General features: G+C 42.5%; 1 long non-coding RNA gene across 2 annotated transcripts; it reads left to right on the top strand.

Moving 5' to 3' along the window:
- Nucleotides 1–3,886: 3,886 nt before the first annotated feature.
- Nucleotides 3,887–8,139, top strand: LOC123161783 (uncharacterized). Of its 2 annotated transcripts, XR_006480879.1 has the most exons (3): nt 3,887–4,766; nt 5,040–7,439; nt 7,749–8,139. It is a non-coding gene; the product is annotated as an uncharacterized lncRNA (long non-coding RNA). The 2 variants fall into 2 exon arrangements; XR_006480878.1 differs by having other exon boundaries at nt 5,040–8,139.
- Nucleotides 8,140–9,552: the final 1,413 nt, after the last annotated feature.

Here is a 9,552-nt window from a genome sequence, read left to right as displayed (position 1 = left end):
CAGTAATTAGATTAGTTAAACATTAATTAGACTAAACAGTCAATGACAAACGGGACCCACACGTCAGTTGACCAGTCAACGCCTCTGTTGACTGCTGACGTCATGCTGACGTCAGCGTGCACTGTTCTGGATAATGTTGGATTAGAATATTTAAAATAAATGCTAAAAATGATTTTTATCTTTTAAAATTAATATAAAATAAACCGTAGCTCAGATGAAAAAACTTTGTACATGAAAGTTGCTCAGAACGACGGGACGATTCCGGATACGCAGTCCGTTCGTCCGCCACACACCCCTAACCTATCGAACTCGCAACTTTCCCCCTCCGGATCCTCTGCCCGCAAACACGAAACACCGGGAATACTTTCCCGGATGTTTTCCCCCCTTCACCGGTATCACCTACTACCGCGTTAGGGCACACCGAACACCACGTATTGCCTTGTTATATTTTGTGATGCTTTGTTTGCTCTGTATTCATTATTTCTTCCCCCTCTTCTCTCCGGTAGACTACGAGACCGACGCTGCTGCTGACCAGTTCGACTACGGAGTTGACGACCCCTCTCTCTTGCCAGAGCAACCAGGCAAGCCCCCCCTTTGATCACCAGATATCGCCTACTCTTCTCTATACTGCTTGCATTAGAGTAGTGTAGCTTGTTACTGCTTTCCGTTAATCCTATTCTGATGCATAGCCTGTCATTGCTGCTACAGTCATTGATACCTTACCCGCAATCCTAAATGCTTAGTATAGGATGCTAGTGTTCCATCAGTGGCCCTACACTCTTGTCCGTCTGCCATGCTATACTACTGGGCTGTGATCACTTCGGGAGGTGATCACGGGCATATACTATATACTTTACACTGTTACATTACCTGTGATACTGTTCGGAGTTGGGGGCTGAAGGGGCAGGTGGCTCCATCCCGGTAGAGGTGGGCCTGGGTTCCCGACGGTCCCCGACGGTTACTTTGTGGCGGAGCGACAGGGCAGGTTGAGACCACCTAGGAGACAGGTGGGCCTGGCCCTGTTCGGCGTTCGCGGATACTTAACACGCTTAACGAGATCTTGGTATTTGATCTGAGTCGGCTACGAGCCTATACGCACTAACCATCTACGTGGGAGTAGTTATGGGTATCCCGACGTCGTGGTATCAGCCGAAGCACTTCAGACGTCAGCGACGGAGCGGCGCGCGCCGAATTGGACTGGAACGCCACTAGGCTAGGTCTGCTTTCGGCCGCCCACGCAACGTGCAGGTGTGCTCAGGGCGATGGGCCCAGACCCCTGCGCGCTTAGGTTTAGACCGGCGTGCTGGCCTCTCTGTTGTGCCTAGGTGGGGCTGCGACGTGTTGATCTTCCGCGGCCGGGCATGACCCAGGAAGGTGTGTCCGGCCAAATGGGATCGAGCGTGTTGGGCTATGTGGTGCACCCCTGCAGGGAAGTTAATCTATTCGAATAGCCGTGATCTTCGGTAACAGGACGACTTGGAGTTGTACCTTGACCTTATGACAACTAGAACCGGATACTTAATAAAACACACCCTTCCAAGTTCCACAGACAACCCGGTGATCGCTTTTCCGCAGGGCGACGAGGAGAGGATTGCCGGGTAGGATTATGCTATGCGATGCTACTGGAGATGCTGCTTGGAGATGCTACTTGGAGATGCTACTTGGAGGACTACAATCTACTCTCTTCTATATGCTGCAAGACGGAGGCTACCAGAAGCGTAGTCTTCGACAGGATTAGCTATCCCCCTCTTATTCTGGCATTCTGCAGTTCAGTCCACCGATATGGCCTCCCTACACATATACCCATGCATATGTAGTGTAGTTCCTTGCTTGCGAGTACTTTGGATGAGTACTCACGGTTGCTTTTCTCCCTCTTTTCCCCTTTCCCTTCTACCTGGTTGTCGCAACCAGATGCTGGAGGCCTGGAGCCAGACGCCACCATCGACGACGTCTACTACCCCGGAGGTGCCTACTACTACGTGCAGGCCGCTGACGACATCCAGGAGTAGTTAGGAGGATCCCAGGCAGGAGGCCTGCGCCTCTTTCGATCTGTATCCCAGTTTGTGCTAGCCTTCTTAAGGCAAACTTGTTTAACTTATGTCTGTACTCAGATATTGTTGCTTCCGCTGACTCGTCTATGATCGAGCACTTGTATTCGAGCCCTCGAGGCCCCTGGCTTGTATTATGATGCTTGTATGACTTATTTTATTTGTAGAGTTGTGTTGTGATATCTTCCCGTGAGTCCCTGATCTTGATCGTACACATTTGCGTGCATGATTAGTGTACGATTGACTCGGGGGCGTCACATATGCATATCAATAAAAAACCGAAGCACGGTGGTTCAGTTATGGGTCGAGAGAAAATTTGGAGAGATAGGATTGATGCCCATAACAGATTGATGAAGAACTATTTCGTGGAGAATCCCACATACCCGGAGTCGTATTTTCCTCGCCGGTTTAGGATGAGCACCGACTTGTTCAGGCGCATTGCAGAGAAACTAGCGAGCTATGACCGGTTTTTCCAGCAAAGGAGGAATGCCGCCAGAGAGCTCAGGCATAGCACCTTTCTGAAGGTGACAGCCGCTTTGCGTATGTTGGCATACGGTATCCCGGCTGATCTAGTTGATGATCACTTGGCTATGGGTGAGAGCCAAGCCATCATGTGTGTCAAGCGCTTTGCAGTGGGAATTGTGCAAGTGTTTGGCGAGGAGTATTTGAGATCTCCCACTGCTGAAGACGCCGCAAGGCTATTGGCGATGAACAAAGCGCGCGGCTTTCCTGGCATGCTTGGCTCAATAGAATGCATGCATTGGAGTTGGAAGAATTGTCCAATGGCATGGCATGGGCAATTCCATGGCCAAAAAAAGGGTTCCACTATAATCCTTGAAGCGGTGGCCCATCAGGAGACTTGGATTTGGCATGCATTCTTTGGAATGCCTGGATCCTTGAATGACATCAATGTGGTCAACCGGTCACCACTGATGAATAAGATTGCAAACGGTGAGTTGCCACCTGTGCAGTTTGTAGCAAATGGCCGTACGTACAACTATGACTATTATCTAGCGGATGGCATCTATCCAAAGTGGCAAACCTTCGTGAAGCCGTTGAAAAAGCCGGAAGGTAAGAAAAATCTTGATTTCCACAATGCTCAGGCGGCAGCTAGAAAAGATGTGGAGAGAGCATTTGGGTTTTTGCAAGCCCAATTTGCTATTGTGAGAGGACCGGCTAGATTTTGGGATCAAAAAATGCTTTGGTACATCGTGCACGCTTGTGTGATCATGCACAACATGATCATCGAGAATGAGCGTGGCCAAGATTTAGACTACTCACAATATGAACTCTTGTGACATCCCGTGCGAGTGCGACGGAGGGCTGAACGGGTAACCTGTTTTATTGCCTCCTATGATGTCATTCGGCGTCCGCAACGCACAATGAACTTCAGAATGATCTGATTGAAGAGTGGTGGGCATGGTATGAACGACAAAGAGCATCATGATTTCTGCATTCGACATTGTATTGTTCATGAACTATTTATTGTGTTTATTGCATTATTTGTTGTACTGAACGATAAACTATTTGTTTAATTTGTAATGATAACGAAATTGAACTATTTATTGTTGATTTATTTTGTTTGTTTGATCATTTTTGCTCTTCTTCTTTGAAGTGTATATGTGGTTTGTGCGGCGTGCGCTGTATTTTTACGCTCTGCTGGAGCGGCGCGCGCGCGCTGCATTATAGCGCGGCTGCTGGAGCCAGCGCTGGCGGCCGCGCTAAATCAGCCGAAGCGCGCGCGGCAAACAGGATTTTTGCATGCGGGGCATAGCGCGGCTGTTGGAGGTGCTCTAAAATCAAAAATTAGCCCATCTTCCTCCTCTACCTCACAATTTCTCTGCCGCTTCTCCATGCCCTAGAGACTACCGGGCTGGATCTCAATTTTTCATCCATGCTGCTATCCAATCTCCATGTGTTCCTTTGATTTAGAAAAGTTTGCATCGCAAGAGAATTTGTGAGGGGGAGCAGGGGAGGTGGTTGGATCAGGGCTGGTGGTGCTGCGACGCAGAGGCAGTGGTTGGGGAGACGTCGTGGTGCAGCCGAGGAAGCTCGAGAGGCGGTGACTAAAGGAGGCTCTGGTGGTGCTGCGACGCAGAGGCAGTGGTTGGGGAGACGTCGTGGTGCAGCCGAGGAAGCTCGAGAGGCGGTGACTAAAGGAGGCTCTACTGGCTGTGGAGAATCTCCATGGCCGACGAGCTACACCGTACACAGGAGGCGGCGATGCCATGGACGGCTGCAGAGCCGAGGTGCGACGAGCAGATGGGAAGTCGGCGAGGCGCACAGGAAGCGGCGGCGCCCTAGACGGCTGCAGAGGAGAGAGGCCACAAGGGGAGGAGCTCAGGTGGAGCAACTCCTCGCTTCTGTCACCATGTCCAAAGTCGTATCCCTCGAGGCTGCAGTTCTCAAAAAATATAGATCACAATCTAATTTTTCCTCTCCTTGATCCCCTTCTTCCAAGGATTGAATCTCTTCAGTTCCAAAATTCAAATCAATGCACAATCATCATCTTAAACAACCACATGATCCAATCCCAGCCTCCCCGGATGCTTTGCTCCTCAATATTTAAATCCCCTCAGTTTCACCAAGCACCATGATTTTTCATAAGAATTGAGTGTTGGTCAGTTGGAAGATGGAGACAGTTTGAAACAGGTCAAGCAGTCGTCACCGTCAGCGAGGCTGCGAAGTGGATGAACAACACTCCATCTACGCAGGCAGGTAACGCCATATTCTGAAATTCCCTGCTCTATTCAATAGTTCTACATTAAATTCATCATCAAAATCACATAAATCGGCGTATCTGTTGTGTGTAATGTAGAGCAAATGTTTTTCCATTAAAAAGTCTAATACTGGACAAGAAGCTCACACTTTGATGTTTACATGAGGCTGAGCAATTTTGATGTTTGAGAAAAGTTCCTACAAACAAATGTGAGCCCCCAAAGAACAGCAAGTGTTTGATACATCGCCAACCCTAATTAAGTTGTGTTGTAGGGTTCCTGCAGGCAGACAACAAGAGGCACACGCACGGTGGCAGCAGGCAGGTGGTGGGTGCGGCGACAACTGTGAGATGCATGTCTCCGGCAGCCGCGTCGCCTTCTACGCTAGACAATTATATTATACATCTGCTAAGGGTAACTACAAGGTGTTCTTCACGGAGCTCAGTTGAGCTGAATTAGTCAAGTTGTTGGGTAAGCTAACTAAGCATCCTTTTGTAACTATGCTTTCATCACGGATTGGAAAGATAGCAGAACATACATATCATCCACATGCAAAGAACTGAAATAATTAAAGATAGTGTGAATTAGTACAATTTACTGCAGATTCGAGGACTATTGTAAACATTGCAATGGAATACTTCAGATTTAGTATAATTGTTTTAAGGTAATTACATTATGTATATAAATGATTGCAAATAATTCAATTAGTTGTTTCCTTCTGTGTTATTTTTAAAATATAATTTCACAGAATTATTTGATTCATTTTGTTTTCTGTGATAAATTTGCGTTTACAATGTCAAATGTAAGAAACCTATATATTAAGATGCCTTTCTTCATGTAAATTGTGTAGACCTTAGATTACTAGGTTGATTGTATTCTCTATTTCTCTTAGCATTGCTCATTGAGCCTTGAAAGAATGTGTTTCCAGCAGTGCTAGAACTGTTTAAAAATGTCAGGAATGATATCGTCCGCATCATCAGTTGATGAGAGAAATATGTGCAGAAGATTTTTATAGGATCATTTGAGGCTTAAACATAAGTCGTAGATAATTGATTTACATCCAATAACAACCTAGACAGTGTTTGAAACTCAAGATATAAAATTGACTTTGGAATCAAGAAGTTTTTATTGCATATGTATATATGTCTATCATATATGCTAGATTATCATATAATTATATACGATTATTAAGTATCCACTATTCACATATCACGTATGACTAGAAGGTTTTTACAAGATTGTGATGTAGCGGTTGGGCATGCCGGGCCACATATCATTAAATCCCTCATCTCTTCTCCTTCTTGATGAACTCATTGGAGAGCTGCCAATATTTTCGCTTTATTCGTAATGTCTCATCAAGACATTTTTTTGGGGTTTTGTACATTTTTCACGTCACAATGCTTACCAGACTATGAATTATAGGGAGTGAAGGAGAATCAACCAGCTGAGATAATCTGCGTGGCATTTGCTGCCAACTAGCAGAGTTGTGTACATATAGAAATCAACCACTGTCAGCCAAATCTTTTTGATGTTTATAGAAGCTTCATAGACATTTTCCTATGTAAAGGATTTCGAGATTGTACGTTTTTCTTCCAATATGTGCTAACTTTCAGATTATCTGCATGTACAACAAACATTTCTTTTGTCCAGGAATAAGAATCATATCTTATAGTGTATAGTATTTTGTTGGTAGATTTTTCAGATTTAAGTATTGTTGGTTGTGCAAGAAAATAGCTTCATGTATGGATTATTGAGTTACACATGTTTCTGTTTATGGTTTGTTTGTTGTATTTGGAAACAGATATAGATAGATGATCTTTTTAATACAAAACATTTATATTAAATTTTCCTGCGTTTCTAGCCATGTAATCCATATTATCATTGTTTTTTTAATAATATGTGTGATCCTTCCTTTGCAGTTACAGTATTCAGATAGCATAGTTTCCACTTACAGAAAATATGCTAAAGTATTTTCAGGTACACTTTCTGAGTGCCCTCACAGTGTTTTTCATGTTTCTTGCAAGGGCTTCTACATAAGGATAAATCTGTTCTAAAAAATAGTAGATTTATGTAGTCTCATTATGCACAGCAAAATATTCACGCATGCCTCTACATCTACTTCATTGAATAGTAATCCGCAATCTTCATTAGGATAGAACAAAAAATTCTGTGAGAAAACTTACACATCTTTATCTCAAATTGATAAATGGGTTTAGGTACTGCCAATTCCAATATGGTCGCTTATGTTTCTTTTGTCATTGATAGTTTCTCATGAGTCCTAACTTCTACAGGTAAGGAATTGATTTGCCTCTTGATAGTTTTTTCTTGCTTTTTGAATTTATCTTTCTGTTGCAACCAAATTACATTATTATTTTCTGCAAATCGAAGTTGAAATCCATGGTTTCTCTATGCTCGTAAAAAATAAAGCAGTGTTCTTGATATTCCCCATCTCTTTTCTTAACACAATATGCATCTTATCTTCTCTCATGTAAGCAATCTCGATAAGAGTCCTCTATCTTCAAACCACACTCAAGTCCATGGTTTTCCTCGGCGCGACAAACTATAGTTGGATCAGTGTTTCAAAAGACGTGGCGTGGGCTTGAAGGATACGCCGAAGGCATCAGATGGTCGGAGGGATCGCCAAGGGGAGGTTCCCAGGGCTATGAACTAGCAAGTAATTTGATTTTTTTATTACTAGTAAGCGTGCACGTGCAACGCACGTCCTGCCAATTCAATCAATTTTTCAAATTCCACCTCTATTTAATTTGTATCATTTTCTATAGCTTTTGTTTATCTACACCTTTTTTTAATTCAAACAACTAAAGAAACTAAAATGGAAATACAATATGTGCTATTCCCGAAAGAAATAAAATGGGAATGTGATATAGGTAATGAATAGGGAGTATCTAGGATGATAAGTACAACATTTGTCGAAATATCCCCAGGGCAATAACCTAATTATTTGAAATGCATTGTTTGACAGAGACACAAAAATGAAGAGTTTATTTGAACAGTGTGCAAAAATGCTCTTCAGATGTATTTTATCAAACAAGGAGTCCGAGTTTGCCAAAATAAAAATTCAAAGCGGTTTGGAAGTATTCTCATCACTTCTCTTCTCCGCCTCAGAAGCATTCTTCATCCGGGCTCCCAAAAGCTTCATCCCTCAGAGCTTTGTCTATATAAAGAGTCAAGGTACTAAACATGCATGGCATATATGTCCAGTCAGTAATAAAATTAGTTTCTAGCACAATGTCGGAGGATTTAAAGATGGGACATTACCGTCTTATGCAAACATTGTGGAGACCTTTGTATATTTAATGCATACTTCTGCTTTCATTATTGGGCTGATGAAGTGAAAGTTGTGAGATAAAATATTCTAAATCTCCTCTAGCTTCTTTAGCAACTATAACCTTCGAGGTGGATAATCCACATCTTTGCTTCTCAGGAGAGGCTCCTAGTTGATTAGCCGTTGTACAAGGATGCTAATCTGAAACAATTATGCAGCACGTGGTAAGTGCTAAGTCGACAATTGGTACTGAATCTACCAGGCTCCAAAGGATCCAATTATGTGATTTTACATGTGCATCTTAGCTATCAAAGGAAAAAAAAGAAAATGGTCAAAGCAACAAAAAAATGCAAGCTTATATAAACTTCACAAAACCGGTATGACATTTCAGCCAAGGAAGATTTAATCACTTACATTCACATGATACAATATGCAAGCAATAGTTCATGGGCATGCCCTGACTAAACTATGTGTACACAAAAATAATTATCACCTCCCAACTGCCCGCTTGTTAAATGTACACAGCAACTAATTGGCTTAATAGTTATCTCACACTCCCACCAATTTATTAAGAAAACAGAAATCACCCAATGGAACCAGAATTTCAGAAAAGCTTAGTCAAGTTTTCCTATGTTGTATACCCTGCCGCTGAAACAAAGCAAATGAGTATAAGCTATGTAAAACAACACCAAGGATAACGGATGAATGAAACAACAAATTCTGCATCCCACGGAACAATACCATTTTATGCAGTATTCACTATTGAAGGCCCTCTGCTCTAAATACTGTAAGATGTGGAGTGTAGTAGAAACATGCTGAACCAACATGAATAGACTCCAAAATTATATGCATACATCTTGAAGCATACACTGGAATTTTCAAATTGCCATCCAACCTCTGGGAACTCTTCATGTCAAAAAAGAGAATTATACAAGACATGGAAAAGAATAGTAGGCTCGGACCAAATAATTACTAACCTTGAACTGTAGGTTCAGGCCAAATAACCAAATAAAAGATACACAGATATCGGTGAAATTAACTATAATATACGCAACTATTATAAAGAGATTTCAGATGCAGATCAACTACTTACACATAATTTAGTGCCCAAGATTTGGTGTCTTATCAATTGGTCCAAGTTCTCCATGTGGCAGCGCATCTCATTATTATTCTCTCGTTGCAACAAAAAAAAAGAATGTTATTTAGTGTCCAGTCAGAAAGTGTAAGCTTGAGCTAAAATAATACAAAAAAAGAGGAAGGAAAAGTACTGCAATTTTTACACTTCAAAGCACCACGAATACACCTCATAATCGTATTGGTACAACAATAAGATGAAATTATTGCTATGTAATATATTTTTTGTGAAGAGACTTGAAATATCCTAGATTTGATGCTTGTACAAGTTCAGTTAAAAGTGGTTTAAACAGTCTACAAACTGAACTTATTTTTACTTCCTAGATTAACCAAAAATTGGGGGATTTCACACCAACTGAACGTAGTA

The sequence above is a fragment of the Triticum aestivum genome, chromosome 7B (assembly GCF_018294505.1).
Source record: "Triticum aestivum cultivar Chinese Spring chromosome 7B, IWGSC CS RefSeq v2.1, whole genome shotgun sequence".
Classification (NCBI taxonomy): Eukaryota; Viridiplantae; Streptophyta; class Magnoliopsida; order Poales; family Poaceae; genus Triticum; species Triticum aestivum.
This window is presented reverse-complemented; position numbering and strand designations above follow the sequence as displayed.